Source organism: Desmodus rotundus, chromosome 3 (assembly GCF_022682495.2).
Source record: "Desmodus rotundus isolate HL8 chromosome 3, HLdesRot8A.1, whole genome shotgun sequence".
NCBI classification, from domain to species: Eukaryota; Metazoa; Chordata; class Mammalia; order Chiroptera; family Phyllostomidae; genus Desmodus; species Desmodus rotundus.
Window position 1 is genome coordinate 115,293,629 of NC_071389.1, and position 18,754 is coordinate 115,312,382.

At 44.5% G+C, this 18,754-nt stretch overlaps 1 protein-coding gene across 6 annotated transcripts in view; it reads right to left on the minus strand.

The window, feature by feature from the left end:
- CRACR2A (calcium release activated channel regulator 2A) overlaps nucleotides 1-18,754 on the minus strand; it is a 137,254-nt gene that overhangs the window by 96,306 nt on the left and 22,194 nt on the right. The window contains exon 2 of one of the 6 annotated variants that reach the window (XM_024568830.4): nucleotides 18,279-18,544. The exons of 4 other annotated variants lie outside the window; for them this stretch is intronic. The gene's annotated coding sequence lies outside the window, so the exon portion shown is untranslated. Of the gene's footprint in view, nucleotides 1-18,248; nucleotides 18,545-18,754 lie in introns of all 6 variants that reach the window. One more of the 6 variants, XM_045200214.3, reaches the window with a different exon arrangement.

The window sequence follows — 18,754 nt, forward strand, 5'->3', positions numbered from 1 at the left end:
ATGGGGAAAGTGGATGATAAGGCTTAAGATACTTTTCATAACAAAGGCAAGCAATAGCTGTGCCACTGCCTTGGGGCAAGGTGGGTGTGACTTCCAGGATATATCCTGACTCGTGATGTTGTCAGGGGGCATCCCCCTGGATCACTGAGTCACTCTTGCCCTGACTGGGGATGGCAGCTGAATAAATGTAAACAATACAGGAAAACTGGCAAATGGAGCTCACAGTGGGAGGAGTTGGAGATGAGGTCACGCAGGAGGCTCCAGGTCAGTACTTAAACTAAGGGCGGACAGCCACAGGAGAGAGCCGTGATGGAGGGGGTAGAAGAGCCATGCTGACAGCAGTGAGATAGGAGCCATTCAGGCTGCAGGGGCTGGTCTGCTGTGGGCCAGTCAGGAAGTGTAACAGGGTGTAGGCTGAGAGGCCCCAGGGCCCCTCACAAGCCTAGCTTGGGGGCTGGGAAAAGCAGCAGAGTTCTTTTGCATATCAATAACAGCAAACTAGCCTCCTAGCCTGTGTGGAGCCAAGAAGGTATGCAGGACTTTAACCCATCAGTAACTGGGGGCATCTTCCCGGTTACAGCGCCTGCACTAGAGCTTGAAGATGGTTCACTCCACCCCAGGGGGCCACGCTTGCCTGGACTAACTAAGGCAGCCAAGAAAGACAGAAAATACAGGAGGGCTATTGGGGGTAGCCCATTGTGGGAGGAGTCAGAAATGGGGTTACAGTGGAGGTTCCAGGCTGGGATTTAAACTAAAAGGTGGGGTGCCAAGAGGGACGGGGGACAATGCGAGACCATGCAGGAAGAAAAGAGGTGAAGAAACTCTCGCTGGTGGGCCATGAGGAGGTGCCACATGGTTTTCAATTAAGAACTGGAGATCTCGAAGACAGCAGATGGTGCTACCTTCAGCTGGAGGGGACTGCGGGAGACCTGCCCAGCCGGGCTCGTATTACTGGGAAGAACCAGAAGAAGTGAGCTGTGGACTTCTGTTTTTGTTTTTCTACTGGAGGACAGTACTTCTGATTGGCATGTTCTGAGACTGGCCTGCCTGGGAAAAAGGGGGAAGGCAGAACTGTGTGTGTGTTTGTGGGTGTTTTAAAGGGACTTTGAGATTTAACGGCGACATTCCACCACTACTCTAAACCTGTATAACTTTTGAATAAATAGTTCCTTTCCTTTTTACCAAACTCTGGCATTGAGAGCCACAGTTCTAACACAGTGGTGTGTAAAGACGAAACACAGTGAAAAAAGAGGCCCGGGAGGGGGCTTGTTTCTATAGCAGTACCTTGGCTCCCAAATGGGTTGTTTCTGTAACGAAAGCATGCATGCTGATTTGATCGAGTCTGCTCTAGCAGACTCCAAAGCCACCAAGGATCCTACCTTGCAAGATGCTGACCTGCTGCCATGCAAACCCGGACTCTATCTGGACTCTCAGGATTTATGTCTTTCCTGAACTTCACCATGGTCCAGTGTACCACGGCACATGCTTTCCTAGACCATACATGGAGGCTGATGACAATGTACCCCAGATCCTGAAGGAGAGAGCTGCTGTGAGACTGTTTGCACAGCCGGCCTAGGATGAGGAGATGGGGAACTTTGGGGCTTTTGGCCTATAGCCTTTTGGGGGATAAGGGAAGTGCTGGGTCTCATGGATAAGTGCTCGGAGCCCTCCACCCCCAAGGTTGGAATATTGTAAATAAAAACCTGTTCTTTCCAGCATCAATTGTTGGGTCATCACCAAGACGCTACATGTACCGGCACCTGTCTGCTTGGTTACACAGCCGCTGACCTAGTTTTTACCAAGCCCTACTGAGTTATAGGCATTGTACTGGGTGCTGGGGACACAGGGGAGAACCAAAAAGGACTCCCAGTGTTGGGAAAGGCCTAAAAATATTGATGAATATATGATACAAATCATGGTAACTTCAGTGAAAGAAAAGCAAATGGCTAGCATCAGAGGGAGCTGATTTGGATTGGGTCATGAGCCCTTTGCTCAATATTGAGCAATATTTGTACAGGGTCACTGAATCCCCAAGGTACGTCAGGCAGACATTCTCATTGGAGGCCAAGATTGTAAGACCCAGTTCTCGAAGGACATATACTCTGGATGGAGAGACAGCACTCAAAACCAAAACAGAAGTACACTAAGGACATCATGTTCACTCACAAGAATGAAGAAACCGCTTTAAGCCCTCTCTGAAACAAGGTGAAGGTGACCAACCAGGTCATCAGAGATGTTACAAGTCAACATGTGATTGTCATCAGGAGAGGTCACCAAAGTTTGGGACTAGGAAAGAAAGATCAAGGACATACAGAAAGTGCATAGTTAACAATGCAAGACAGGGACTTCAGCGTCTGAGGGTGGCACAGGCATTTGAGACTATGAGACCGTAGAGGTGGGAGAGGACTGGAGGGGGCTGACATGTCAGGAACGGCTTCTGTGGAGCAGGTGGGCCTCAGAGGGCAAATGGGGTTTGGATGTCTTCCAGGTAAACCCATTTAGCAAGGCCATGAGAATATCCAAGAAACCTGGACACAGCCTGTGGGCCCTTTCTCTTCTGGACAAGGATGGCTGGCTTCCTGGCCTCTCACCTGTCCTGGGACCTCAGAGAGGAGGTCTAGGTGCTGCTGTTTTGTCTGCTTAAGGGTTTCTAAGCGCCTCTCTGACTAAGCTCTGAAGAGCCAGGAGGGCTGCTGGTCATCCAAGGCTGAACATAGAGACTGATTTCAGCACCAGACAAGCTAGCAAGTGATGAAAACCCCTGGCTAATGAGTTGTGTACACACTGGATTTTACTGCAAATATCTAAGTGAAATTCAAAACATTCAGGAGCTGGGATCTACTAAGAACAGAAAATTCAAGTTAGGCTGTGTTCTCAGTTGTCATTCGCTATTATTGCTGGCACTGCTGCAGTGATCTGGGCTATGGTGAGTTCCCTGGACACACCACCAACTGAACGATGATGAGATCAGCAGTACAATACAATAATGATAGCAAATGTTCACATGGTGCTTTAGAATCAACAGAGATTTTTGTCATCTATGCCTATGAGTTAGTATCTTGTTTGTAATATGAACATGCTGGCAGCTATGGATCCTGGACAATGGCTGGAGAGGTCAGGGCCTGAGGGTACCAGACAACTCACATACGACACTGAGTCATCCTCACTGACACCTTCATCTCCAAAGCCTTTTAACTTGGCAGTGTACCCTGTGAGTAAAGGAAGAGAGCCTTTGACAAAGGCCCCGGAAACCCTGACTCATCCTGCATCTCATTCTATTGTTTCTGTTTGAGAACACAAGCCTTTGGCTTTAGACAGCCCTGGGTTCAAATCCCAGGTCTGTCACTTATGACTCATGGGACCCACAGCAAGTTACCTAATTTCTCTGAGCTGCTTTCTTCCTCTGTCTTTTGTTTTAAATTTTATTTTTTCATTTTAGTTTAATCCTATATTATTTTGTATTACTTTCAGATGTACAGTATAGTGGTTAGACAGTTATGTACTTTACAAAGTGTTCCCCTAGATATGTCCAGTAACAACCTAGCACTAGACATAGTTATTACACTATTATTGATTATATTCCCTATGCTGTACTTTACATTCCCATGACTATTTTGTAACGGCCAATCTGTACTTCTCAATCCCTTCACCTTTTTCATCTAGCCCCTCAAACCTCCTCCTGTCTGGCAATCATCAGTCTGTTCTCTGTGTCTATGAGTCTATTTTGTTTGTACATTTATTTTGTTCTTTAGATTCTACATATAAGTGAAATCTTATGGTATTTGTCTTCCTATGACTAATTTATTTCATTTAGCCTAATACCCTCTAGGTCTACCCATGCTATCACAAATGGTAAGATTTCATTCATTTTATGGCAAGTAATATTCCACCATGTATATGTACCACCCCTTTTTTATCTACTTGTCTATTGATGGACACTTAGGTTGCTTTGATAGCTTGGCTATTGTAAATAATGCTGCAATGAACATACGGGTGCATGTATTATTTTTAATTAGTGTTTTGAATTTCTTTGGATATATACCCAGAGGTGGAATTGCTAGGTCATTAGGCAGTTCCACTTTCAGTTTTTTTGAGGACCCTCCATACTGTTTTCTATAGTGGCTTCATCAATCAGCATTCCCATCAACAGAGCACAAGGGGTTCCTTTTCTCCACATCCTCCACTGTTGTTTGTTGATTTAATGATGACATCCATTCTGACAGGTGTGAGATGATCTCATTATTTTAATTTGCATTTCTCTGATGATTAGTTACATTAAGAATCTTTCATATGTCTATTGGCCATCCGTATGTCCTCTTTGGAGAAATCTCTATTCAGGTCCTCTGCCCACGTTTCCATTGGGGGTTTTTTGGTGTTGTGTTGTCTGAGTTCTTTGCAAATTTTGGGTATTAACCCGTTATCAGATGTATGATTGGTGAATATGTTCTCCTATTCAGTGGGTTGTCTTTTCATTTTGTTGATGGTTTCCTTTGCTGTGCAAAAACCTCTTTAATTTGATGTAGTCCCATTTGTTTACTTTTTCTTTTGTTTCCCCTGAACAAGGAGATATAACAGAAAAAATATTGCTAAGTGCCACAGATTTTACCGCCCAAGTTTTCCTCCAAAAGTTTTATGGTTTAAAGTCCTGCATTTAAGTATTTAATCCATTTTGAGTTTATTTTTACATATGGTGTAAGAAGGTGGTCGTTTCATTTTTTGCATATATTTGTCCAATTTTCCCAACATCATTCACTGAATAGACATTTACCCCATTGTATGTTCTTGCCTCCTTTGTCAAATATTAATTGACCATAAAGGCATGGGTTTATTTCTGGGCTCTCTATTCCATTCCATTAATCCATATGTCAGTTTTTATGCCAGTACCATGCTGTTTTGATTTCTATGTCCTTATAGTATAATTTGATATTAGGTAGTATGATTCCTCCAACTTTGTTCTTCTTTCTCAAGATTGCTGTAGCTATTCAGGGTCTTTTGTGGGCTACATATAAGTTTCTGGATTATTCTAGATCTGTGAAAAATGCCATTGGTATTTTGATAGGAATTGCATTGAATCTATAAATTACTTTGGATAGCATGGACAATTTAGTGATTTTAATTCTTACTACCCATGAGCACAGTATATGCTTTGATTTATTTGTGTCTTCTTCAATTTCTTTTTTCAGTGTCTTGTAATTTTCTGAGTATAGGTCTTTTACATCCTTGGTTAATTTTATTCCTAGGTATTATTTATGCAATGGGATTGTTTTCTTAGTTTCCCTTTTTGATAGTTCATTATTGGTGTATAAAAAGGCAATCTATTTCTGAATATTTATTTTGTATCCTGCTACTTTACTGAATTCATTTATCAGTTCTAATAGTTTATCCATGGAATCTTTAGGGTTCTCCACTTTCTTCTTCTTTTAAGCATGGATAATAATAGTACCTACCTCTCTTGTAAAGTTGTAGTGAAGATAATGAAGTGCTTAGCACAGGGCCTGGCCCCTGTGCCTAGCACTCACTAAGGACTGATTAGGTTATTGTTGTTGTTGTGACTGTTACAAAGAGAACAGCTCAATGTCATTCTCTCCTTTCAACCAAGAGATAGGATAGAGCTCTAGGGTGTGGCATTCTCCTTCTTGCTGTGTGAAGTTAGCATGCTCTGGCAGGGTGGACAGGGACCCTAGGAGGGGCCCATTGGTTGGGGAGGCAGCACTCTCCCTCAGACAGGGCCTGCACTGAAGCGTTCCCCCCAAATTTGCTCACTGGGGCAAATGGCAGCATCTCTCTTGCTCCTGAGTTCTAGAACTGCACTGTCCAATACAGCAGCTGCAAGGCTACAGAGCACTGCAATGTGGCCAGTCCAAACTGAGATGTACTAGGAGAGTAACCATGTCAAAACCAAGGAATGCACCACAACAGGGATGGATCTTGAGGGCATTATGCTGAGTGAGGACAGACAAAGAAAGACAAATACCATGTGATTTCACCTGTATGTCGAATCCAACAAACAAAACAGGCTCAACAGATTGGTGTTGCCAGAGGAGGGTGATGGCAGCAGGTGAAATGGTGAAGGTGAAAAGGTATAAACTCCTGGTTATAAAGTAAGGAAGTCCTGGGGATAGAATGTACAGCATGGTGACTATGGCTGATAATACTCTATTGTACTGAATATATTTGAAAGTTGCTAGGAGAGTGGATCTTAAAAGTTCTCACCACAAAAAAAAATTCGGTTAACTATGTGTGGTGACAGGTGTTAACTAGACCTATTGTGGTGGTCACTGCACAGGATCGACACAAACGGTGAGTCACTATGTTGTATGGCTGAAACTAATGTGATGTTGTATGCCAGTTACACTTCAACTTAAAAACGGAATGCAGTAGTTAAAAATTTAAAAATTAAAAAAAATGTAAAATATCTTATTAATAAATGTTTAGATTGAGACTATGCTGAAATACTAAATTTGGGATATATTAGGTTAGATAGAACATTAAAATTAACTTTGCCTGTTTACTCTGATGTGGCTACTAGAAAGTTGGAAATTACATGTGTGGGTCATGTTATACTCCTACTGCACAGCCTGGTCTCGAACATGAGCTTGGTGAATGCTGAGGCTTTGCCACTTCCATTCCTGGCTGTTTTCCTAGCACCTGGAACAGGCCCTGAGTGGACAAATGAGCCAGTGAGTGTGTGAGGCCTGGATGAGAGCTTTCAAGGCTGGAGGTCATGCTTGAGAAGGTGGGGACAGTCCTGGGGCAAGTTAGGGGCAGTCTGTACTTTGTACAGATGAGTAAACTGAGGCTGAAAAAATATTAAAACTTGTCCCCAAACATCCTGGATTCAAACCAAGTGCATCCCAAATCTATGCTCTTTCCACTGAAACCCTTTCTCTCCCACAGGCAATGCAGAGTTGCAGAAAGGAAACTAGATTTGAGATTTTTTTTTAAAGCATATTTCCTCAATACCACTCATGTCTTAGCTTTGGGGAAGCCACTTGGCTCCCCCTCAGGGTCCTCATTTGTGCTCTGTAAACCACCAGACCCCATTGGTCTCATTTCTTTTTCCCCAGTGTGTACAATAGGTAGTTTCCAAAGCTGAACCCCAACTACTTCCTCACTCTCCTCTCCACTCTTTGGCTCCGAAAGAGGCTCTATGGAGCTGAGATGTCTTAACATCACCCAAATCAATAATGTGTTTGCTTAAGGCTTCTCTTTGATTTTACTTATTTTCGATGTTTTTCATCAGAAGCAAAACCTTGCAGACTTTTTCTTCAATCTTGTAATGAAATTCCCTCTGAGATATTTAATTCTAGAAATAGTTTCTGCTATGTATCATCTTCTTTAAAGAAGAAAAGGCATATTCAACTAAAAACATCTCGCCATATTCAACTAAAAAGCTCAAAAAGGCACATGGACTTGCCTCCCTCATATCTGCTTTCACTGCTCTGTTGCTGTCTGCACACCAGCCTCTCAGGTTTCCCACATGTGTTTCAAAGGGATCCTGATGCTCTGTGAATGCTTTCTGCTGCTTTTCCTCTCCTCTCAAGGGCTCTGCTACGCTCTCACCTGTGGCCAGCTGAGTGAACGCCCCTCCTCACTTGGTACCAACCTCCCGACCCCAAGCTTTTTGGAAAACAGCCCGTGCTATTTCCATTTTCAATACCCACTCAAGAACCTCTTGAATTTTAATCTAAGCAAAGAGTATTTTAGAGCCAAAACTGGTTTGTCAGAGAAGAAAATTGCACCCACTTATACCCGGGTGAAACGCCAACACTGTTTTTTATCAGAAAGAATAAAGAAAGATTTGCCAGAATTAACGGTGTCATTCTAAAGCAAAGGAAGAGCCTCAGTTGAATAGTAGTACAGAGCTGCTTTTCAACACAACCCCATGCAGGATGCAGAGCACACTTAGTCACCCACCATGTGTGTCTTGGCCAATTGTTGAATCTGTATGGATTCTCAGTCCCTTCCCCAGTCATCCAGCTGGCAAACACTGGGGCTCAAGGAGTAGAACAAGTTTTCAACAAACATCAGTCCCCAGGACAGCAAAATTGCTTCCTTAAAATGATCACGCCCTAAGTTCCAAAACCAAGCAAATTCACGGAGTGTTCTCCTCAGCTAATACTTGCAGAGAGCCTCCTAGCACAAGATGCTGTGTTAGGAAGAGGGATAAAAAGTGATTGACACATTGTCCATGTCCCCAAATAGCTCACAGTGGAAAGAAACTAGGTGCACGTGACAAATGAAATGTAAGGCAGAATGAGGAAAGGCAATGAGAAAAGTGTGTGTGCCTGTGTGCGAGCGTTGAAAAAGAATGGGAAAAAAATGTACCTCAATGTTAACGATGGTTATCTATGTTTTTTGGGTGATTTTTACTCTCTTCTGTTTGCTACATTCCCTGATTTTTTTTTTTTTACAATAAACATACATTGCTTACACAATAAACTGTTTTTCAAGAAAAATTCAACAAATGATAAAGGACAATGATTTGGGCGATAAATTAAAACTCTGGAGGGTTGAGCATGGCTATTGGCCCTGCAGGATAGGCAGAACTGAGCAGTGAGGAGACAGGAGGCCATTGTAGGCAAAGAATCAGCATGAATTGGACCCTAGGGCTGCAGTGGGTAGAGGACAATTTGGAAACTTTAAGGGACAACACGTATGGGCACCCACATGGAATGAGAGGTAGGTCGGCACCTAGAGGGCCTCGAATGCCAGGCAAAGTACACCCAGTTACTTGTTCTCTGTGTTGCTATGGCCCTTTGTGTTTGTGACTCAACATACTACACTATAAATACTTGGTTGTATTCATGTCTGCCCATCACTAAATGCTTAACTCCCAGAGTTCAAAGCACATAACAGGAGTCAACAAATGCTTCTTGTAGGAATTGAATTCTAAGGGGTTTATTCTTTCCTTTGTAGGTAATAAGGACCGTAATGAAATCAACTCCCCTGCCCAGATGAAAACACAACTAGGAGTCGAGGGTGGCATCCAGTCTCATCTTGATACTAACTAGTAATCTCCACCAACTTCCTTCCTCTCTGTGGGCCTCAACTTCTTCCTCTGTAAGTTGGGTGAGCTGGACACATGAGCTTTAAGACCCTCCAGATAAGGTTTACTACTGTATGTTCTCAGGGACCTGGAAGCCCTCCCTAGCATGTATGCCCACTGTAATGAGTGAGCACATGTGTAATTAGTTAACATCTTTCTCCGGTCGGGACTGGAAGCTCCCTGAGGTCAGGGCCCATCTGTCTTGTTCCCAGCAGTGTCCCAGCACTTTCCTGGGGTGAGACTGAGCAGCGCTGTGTCTGCTGCACAGACCTGTGGCTGGTCTCTGGGTGAAGCCAAGGGTAGGAAAGCCGCCCACCTGGCCCTCTCATCACGGCCGGGAGTCTCCAATGGTGCTCACTGTCTGCAGTCCACTGTTCCTCCCCACAGTTCAGCTTGTCATTTGTGTAAGATTTATCTACCCCACCACCCACCCTGGGGAAATCCCCTAGGTTTTCTTGAAAGTAGAAGGAGGGAAGTGGAGGCCTGAAACTGAGCGTTTGCATTCAGAATATTCTACTGTTCAACTGGAAACACACTCACTGTTCCTTTGCCTTTGTGTCCAGTGAGATTAAGGTCTCAGGAAGTGGAAGCTAAGTGCCCCATGAGACTTCACACCAACAATTATCCTTCATCCCTGCTCCCTAACATCAGCCCCACCTCTCACTTAAAGATGCCCTTCTCCATCACAATCCATAAAAGGCAGGGATGGGTGGTGGGGTTCCCAGAGGCAAAAGGAAGCCCAGAATGATCTCCACCAGGACATCCTATTCAGGGGATCCCAAAATGACAGCTCCCTTCTCTCCTGTACCTAGCATCTTCTTAAACATTAAAACAGACCTAACGGTGTCATAGGGTGGTGTCCAAGGAGGGAAATAACCTCCTTCCTTTAAACACATTTGTTTGTTCATTTTGGGGATGATGGGTAACGTAAAATCCCCAACCCAGCTTGAAGACTAAGGATAACAGTGAGTCAGGGCTCCCCTCTGTTTCCTCTTCAATCTGCATCCAGTCTGGACCACAGCACCACCCCAGCTCAATGCATTGCAGTTCCTAGATGGTTTTTACCAGGCAGTAGTTAATGGCTTTTCCACCCTTATCCGATCACACTCAGGGTGACTCCTCTGCTATCCTGGTCCTATCTGAGTTAGCTCAGAAAACAATGCCTGTAGTGCGATTAGGGAGTTCATGTCCAAGCATTCTCACCCCCTCTCAGCTCCTGCCAGAGAAGTCAGGGAGGATGCTCATTTCACAGGCACTGTTAATGGAAGTTTCCTCTACTTAAGTCTATAGAAAGTAGGCACTGCCCAGGAGATGCCTCCACAGGATAACTGGCTTGTTATTAAAGGAAGTCCAGGTGGCATGTGCGTGCTCTGAGGCTGGCTGCTCTCATTCCAATGCAGTGGGCAAGGACGGCCCCTCTGGATTCATTCGAAGTGATGTGACCTCCTGTAGAAGGGATCTGCAGAAGGGATCAACTCCCAAGACATGGGCAGATCCATCCAACCAGTCAGCACTTTCTCCTGGACCTTCAGCTGGGAAATAAATGGCTTTGCTCTTGTTCTTGAAGCCACCCCGGTAAGATGGGGCCACTGGTGTGGGGAGAGGTGGACAGCAGGAAAGATTTAGGAGCCAAGTGTTCAGACGTGTGACACGGGCCTCCCTACAACTTTGCCATGTTGCTCCTCCTCAGCACCTGGCAGTGGCTCCACTCGTGTGGAATGAAGGGCAAACCCACTCTCTGGGCTTCTTGGGCCTTATGTGGTCTAAGGAGGGACTGCAAACCCTATTCCTGAACAGGACAGGACAGGATAGAATGGACAGGAAGGCAGCTGTCCACACCAGGGATTCTCTGGTGGGCTCTGTAGAACTAGCTCCCCCTCCTCTTAGAAAGCCACTCTCTCCTCTAGTCATCCTGACTCTCATTCTTCCTCCAGCCAGGCCTTCTCACTTTTACTCATTTTGCTTCCACATCTGAAAAGCTCCTATATTCCTCCCATCTCACCACATTTTATCCACCCCTTAGGCAGTGTATTAATTTCCTAGGGCTGCTGTAATAAATTATCAAAACCCAGGTGTCTTAGAATAACAGAAATGTATTCTTTCACAGTTCTGGAGGCCAGACGTCCTAAATCAGGGTGTCCGCAGGGCTCTGCTTCCTCTGAAAGTTCTAGGGAACAAGTCATTCCTCACCTCTTCTGACTGCTGCTACCTCTAGGCTTTCCTTGGCTTATAGCTCCATAATTCCAAACTCTGCCTCTGTTTCCACATGGCCTCCCCTCTCCATCTCTCCTCTGTGTGTCTCTTAAAAGGACACTGATTGAATTAAGCCACCCCACCCTCACCCCAGATAATCCAGGATGATCTGAACTGGAGATCTGTAATTAAATTATTATATATCTGCAAAGACCCTTTTTCTGATAGGGTCACATACACAGGTTCTGGCAGTTAGGACGGGAGCTATCTTTTTACCATTACAGGCAGGGATTCTCAACCTCACAGGGCATTAGACCATCTGGGGAGATTTTTTTTTACTACAGGTGCCTAGACCTCATTATAGATACTCAGTTTTGAATGATTCTGGGTAGGCTCCAGGTGTGTGTGTAAGTGCTTGTGTGAATGTGTGTTTAAACTTCCCAGTTTCTACAGTACAACCTGGGGAGATCCACTCTTTTAAGTCCTGATGACTCATAGTATTTCATCCAAGCAGAAATCATAGGTAATACCAACTTTCTCTGATTGCTTTCTTCTCTAGGATTATTTTCAAGTTGGTTACAAATCACAGTGTCATCTACGGTTTTTTCAATGTTGCACAAAGAATGTCAGAGAGATCGCTTAATCCAGTGATGTTCCACCCTCTCCAATCAATGTACCATTTTTACAACAAATATTTGGAAACATTCTCTTCACCACCTGAAATAAAACTACTAGATAAACCAGTCAGCCTATATGCATAATTTAGCTCTAGTTATGATATAAAGGAAAAAAGGGATGCAATTTATAATAAAATAATAAGTATTTCAATATGTAAGTACTTATGCACCACTGCAATGGAATGCATAACAATGTAGTCAGTGCTTACTCTTGCTTACAATGGATAAGATTAGATGCAGTGCTGCTCATAAGGACTACGAGGAAATAAAAAAGCAGGGAACAACAGAATAAAATTGTTAGAATGAGAAATAAAAAACCCACTATCCTGTCTGGATCTGATAACAGGAAGAAGGTAATAACTCTCCTTGAAGTAGAGATAACATTCTGAATTAAATTATAAATGTGGAAGTAGGAAAAATGAGAAAGTATATTATTCTTGTATATAAGCTAAGCCTTACATATAAGCATAGCAATTTATCGTTCTGAGGCATGGGATGGGACAGGACAGTGACAGAGTATCATGGAAAATATATCTGTAATCTGGAAACCCACCCAAAGAGTGGAGGCACACACTCAGTGTTCGTCATTAAAAGCCTTGGAAACGATATCCTTTGTGTCTAGGCAAGGGGAAAAGGAGGATGGGTTGGAAAAAATTGCTTCGTTGATCTCTAGGGAGAATTTCAGAGTAAGAGTGAGAAACAAAGGCAACCCCAAAGTCAATCACTGCAATATCTATTTTTTTTTTGCAAGGATTTATCATTGCACTACAAATATTAGTATATTATTTAGATTAGGATGTAAACTATTTTAAAAACAGCTTCTATATAGAAGTTCACTGAGATAGTGGTGTTTCGTGTGCTTTTGTTAATTTAGTAACATGTTGTCCCAAATCTGTGTCTGTTGGACAAAGTCTCGAGACTCCTGTTGGCAATCTGCACTGACATTCCTGCTTCTGCCGTAACTGCATGGACATGTTTTTCAGTTAAGCCTGTGCTTGGGGATGCTCTAATCTATACAGGATGCACGCAGTGGGGAAAGTATCCAATCATGTCAAGATTCTGTCTTTATCCCCTTTAGGCTTCTCTTCCCAAAACAATGGTCTCCTAGATTACTGGACTTTTGGCATAACTTCTTTGAAAACTTTTCAGTATTACTATGTAAGAAGTAATTACTTACTTATATGTACAGTGGGGTTGAGTTTGGCTGGGCGGGTGACAATTCACTAATGGACTAGCATGCCTAGCCCCGACCCACTGATGCCAGGGGCATCTCCCTGTTGTTGTCCAACTCGGAAGCTACAGCACAGATTTCCCAAATGCCCCCAGGGCCTCAGTACTGAGCTCTGTGAGCCTTGCAGCAGCAGCAGCACCTGGGAGTCTGTCTGACATGCAGAATCGTAAGCCTTGGACGGATCTCCTGAGCTAGAACGTGCAAGTTAACAAGACCTCCCGGTGATTCACATGCACACAGGACATTTGGGCAGCACTACTCGAGGGGCAGTTCTGACCCCACAAGGAACGCTGACCCCAACCTCATTCACTTCTCGAATGAGGACACAAGCCCGAGAAGGTAGGTCAACTGTACATTTTGCTCCTCTTCTTGTCAACAGTCCCCTGAGGACAAGAGGAGTGTGGGACGCGTCTCCTGTGTGTCCACACTGTGCCAGCACAGAGGAGCACATGTGGGAGTGGCACAGCAGTGCCTGTTTCTGTATTCCATCAGGACTCTGAATCTCCTTTTCAGCCAGAAAAAAAATTGTTTCCATTACTCATCCACTGAAGCACAGCAGCAGATCCCCAACAGTCACTTGGACTGAGTTTCAACACCTCTGTTTTAAGTAATTGTACCACTAGCAACAGCTACTCCAAAGACCACAGTATTTGAATGAAGAGCAGCTGGCCCTGCCCCACTCCCTTTGCAGGGAGGCTGCTGTGGTTAGTGTCACACTCAAAGAATAAGTAAAAAGCAAACCCCCCACTTGTTCTAAGATAACCACAGAGATGATAGATGTTGTGCATGCAAACTTGGGGGAGAAGAAAGAAGAAAGGCAACAAAAAGAAGCCAAGAAAGGAGCCTCCATCCCTGTGGCAAGAAGCCCAGCATGCAGATCCTTCTGCTGGAGCATGAAGTCAAAGGTTGAATATGGTAACCTAGGAACTGTGCTCTCTTGGGCCCCTCCTCCCACACTGTCCCCCCTCAGATGGTGGGGCTTAGTAGTCTTTCACTGGAGGACAGGGGTTTGCCCTCCAGCGGAAAGCTATTTCCACCTCCCAAGGAAAGTGCCTGATGGGGAGGCAGCCCAGTGCAGTCATTAAACCAATGACCAGGAATGAGAAAAGCTGAAATGTGATGCAGGGAAGGCGAGAGGTGGTTTCCTTCAGCCCACCTTTCAGCCCTGACTGAGCCCATTGCCAAAGGCCCACAGCCTCCAGAGCTGCAGCTGTTATCACCTTCATTCCGGGCTGTGGGCAGAAAGATGGCTCAACACTTAACTCACAGCCTCCACTTCCGGGCCTCATTTCCTTCCCTCATCCAGCAGTGATGAAGGCCTGAGACAACAGAAAACCACCCACAGTGTTACTCCCACAATGCATTTATTTCTTCCATCACATTCAGGACCCAGCCGGGCACATCCATGTCACTCTAATGCCACATTCACCAGATGACACTGCAGCTTCTGTTGACATGCCCTAAATAAGCTCCAAGGACCAGCGTGTGGCCATTGCATCTTACTGACCACCTGGCACAGTGCTTTGCCTTCAGAGGTTGCTACATAAATGTTTAGGCCCTGAAAGAGCAAAGGGGACAATGGAGCCAATTCCACTGTATAGCATGTGACAGACCATAAAGGGTGAGCCTTGGCCTCTGTTATTCTCATTATATGCTGTCTCTGAAACATGTCTTCTCTTACCTATTTTCAGAAATGTTCTCTTATCGTTGTCATGACCATCATCACCATGCCACCACCCACAAGAAACCGAAAAGGTGAGAAGTATAACTGTTAAGCCACAACCTTTAAAAAAAATTGAAGGGTCCGGCAGAAGTAAGGCTTGCTTGAGTGTGGTTGGTAGGGCACATGAATGTCTCGCACGAGATGGAAGCAATTTGAACATTTCAACTAAAATGTCATATGTTGTGCTTGAGTGTGCTATTGTCATGTTACAGAATTAAATGCTTATGATTTTATAATGAAAAGGGGCATTATTTGTGCCGGACCCTGTATATTGACTAAAACATCAGGTCTACAGCCAGAAGTTCTTGGATTCAGACACCAGTTCTGCCACATACAATTTATGAATCTTGGTCAGGCGACTTCACTCTGTTAATTTTTCCTTGTCTATAAAATGGGAATAGGACTCTTCTGTGCCGGTGGAGCTCTGGTGAGATGATACATGTGGCAGAATAATACATTTGACTGTCTTGTTCATTTTTAGTGCTGGTCTCCAAGCAGCTGCCCTGGCAGTGCTAAGCGGCTGGCAAGCAAAGTGTCCCTACTACTGAGAGATGAGAGAAAGACATGGGCATAACAAGGCCGCTACAACCTCAAGCGCCCAGACAAGTAACACAGATGAACCAACCTGTCACATGCGAAAGAAGTGAAATCACATCCACAAAGAAATCTGTCTTTTCCTTTTCTTCTTGAAAAAGACAACCTCCTCAGCTTTCATTTCCTACTTGAAAGAGCATGAGTACAAAAGCGATTCACCCTTCCTCCTGAATCGACCATGAGAAAAAAACAGCACCCTCGAGATATTCAATGAAACAGAGGGAGGAGGAGGTAGTGGGAGAATGTCAAACAGAAGCAGGCCAGAGCTAATGTTAGGGACCCTCAGAAACAGCTGCTACTCAATCCAAACAGTTGTCCACATACAGTCATTAGAACCCAGTGTTTCCAGTCTTTTTTTGATAATTCAAGATATTTCAGAACTTTTCAATGTTACACATGTTCGAGTATAGTACAAAATGACAGTTTCACGCACTGCAGAAGGACTTGTAATAAGCAGCAAGGGACTGGAAACCACCTGTGTCCATCAGCAGAGTGTTGGGTAAATAAATGATAGTGCATCCACACAGTGGGGCCTCGTGGCCTGGAAAAAGAGTGAGAAAGCTGTCGACATATTGATAGGGAAAGATCTCCAAGATAAGTGAAAAAAGCAAGGTAGAAAAAGTATACAAGATACCATAATTATGTAGGAAAAAGGTTTGGAGGTAGAATGTGTATTTGTACTGACTTGTATTCACAATAAGAAACTCTGGAAGAATGTGTAAGAAAGTAACAAAAGTAGTAACAGGGGAAGGGGCTGACAGGCAGATGGAGGCCAGGATAAGATTTCACTAGATCTCTTTCTATAATGATTTGATTTTTGAACCAGGTAAATATATCGCTTATTCAGAAATTAATATAAAAACATTTTGAACACCAGCCACTGTAACCAAAATACATCTATGGGTTACAAATGGCCTGTAGGCCTCTGGTATACAACCCTGCATTAAGGGATCCTACAATGGGGCTGCAGAGAGTTAGCAGCATGAAGTCCAGGTTTTGGAGACAAATAGGTTGTTCAGTAATGAGTATCGAGAACTCTCTTTGAATTGCCTGGCAATGTGCTGGTTGGGCCCAGTAGCTCTTCCTCTCCTAGGGCAAAAGGGTACAACTTCCACAGGATGAGGTGGGGCTCCTCCACTTTGCTCCAAATTTAAGGCTGCCTGGACCCCAAATGGTCTGGTTGTTCCCAGCCATTGAGCCTCTTCCCGATGCATCCTATAAAAAGGTGGAGCAACAGGAGTGTGGAATTCCTCCACTGGCACACAGACAGTAGCATGTGTGTCCAGCTGGGCCCCAACCCAAGCAAAGTTCCCTAGAGAGTGACAAGGGAACAGAGGACACGTGCCCCTGCTGCCACTTCTCCCTGTCCCTTCCAGTCAGCACCAGGGGACATTGTTAATATTCACTCCGAGCCCTTGGTATGTCCTAGTCTTGTCCTGTGACTGAGCTCACTTCATGTTCTGGGTTGAATTGTGATCTCCAATCTCCAAATAAAGACAACATAGAGTCCTAACCCCCAGTTCCTCAGAATGGGATCTTATTTAGAAATAGGGTCACTGTAGATGTCATTAGTTAAGATGAGGTCATACTAGAGTAGGATGGGCACCTAGTCCAATGTGACTGGTGTCCTTATAGTAAAGTAGTCAAGTGAAGATAGAGACACGTAGAAAGAACGTCATGTGACAATGAAGGCAGAAGTTGGACTACCAGGCTGCAAGCCGAGAAACACTAAAGATTGCCAGGAAACCATCAGAAGCTAGGGAGAGACAGGGAAGGTTGGAGAGCGAGCAAGGGTCCTGCCAACACCTTGACTTTGGGCTTCTCTCCTCCAGAGTTATGAGAGAATGCGTTTCTGTTTTTTAAATCATGCTGCTTATGGTATTTTGTTTCAACAGCTCTAGGAAATGAATACCCTTGGGATGGTTCAAGTGGCAAAGGTATCTGACACTGTTTGTCTCAGGAGGTGCTCAACAGATACCGGTGACGCCTCTGTCCAAATGAAAGAATTCTGGGCCCTGGACTGATGAAGTCTTAGTGTGTAGGTACGCAGAGAAAAACCAACCAGTAATAATTGCTGAGTACTGATCTTTTGAAGAACATAAGAGAAATGAAATACTGCATTACCGACCTTAAGGAGTTGATAATCTGATTGAAGATTTAAAGCAAATAAAATATAACAATACATATAATAGCCAAATAAATCAGTGTTACTTCACCCCACCCAACCCCCACCCCCAGTGAATACCATAGAAGTCACTCGTGACTAAATCCCACTGTACTGCCTCAGACTCAATTTTTTACGTATTTCATTTTAGCTGCTCCTGATGTATGTGTCCGGAAGAACTGGGAAAATTTTAGAATGTCAGGCTAGTAGACAATTTCTAGAAGCTGTTACCACTGGCATAGAACTCAACATTCCCTGCCCACTGTGGCTACCCACTGCTGCCCATGATCATTATCTGCTACCCTTGGTGGGAGATTCTCTCATCAGTTTGTTACCAGCTTTCTCTTTCTGTTCAGACAGCCAGAGCCCGGAAGGAAGACAGCCTATTCCACAGCTCTCCACAGATCTGACAAGTAGAAAACATAAGATCTGTGTGGTTTGGGAGTCCACTTTGGTAAGCTGACTAACAGCTTTTTAATAGAGCTACAGCAAACCAGAGATGCCTACAGAGATACTGTTTTCTGTATCATCATTCAGAACACTTGCTTATTTGGCCCAGCTTTCTTGCAGGGGGCAGCTCCCACTATACCCTGCCTCTAGTAACCTCCAATTCTTACCATAAGCAAGCCTCATGTCCAGTTACACACCTGGGGGTGAAGAGATGGCACACCTTGACTGAATCCCCTGGAGCACTCCCTGAATCCCAGGTGTCCAGGGTCTGGCTGCCCCAGGGTTCCTTCTGCAGCTCTCAGCTTGGGAAGAGACATGGTCGTGCTGAGTGCCACGTGGCACCCCAGGCTGGGCTCATGGGGAACAGCACAAGTTGCTGCTGCCCCACCCTTGACAAGCAGCCTGATGACCTGACAGTGGCTCCAGGCCAGTGTCCTGAAGGCAGCTGTGGTCAGCGCAGGACCTGCAGGTGGGACAGACAGAGGAAAGGTCTCCTCACTTTGACTTCAAGTAATTCATTTTAGGTTCTCAGGGTAGAAAAGATTCTTAAAGTCATTTAATTTTCATCCAGTGATTTCTCAAACAAACTGGCAGCTGGGTTCTGGGTCAGGTATTAGCTATTGCAGCTATTGCTCACCTCAACAACACCACCTCTCCCTTCCTCCTTTCTAAC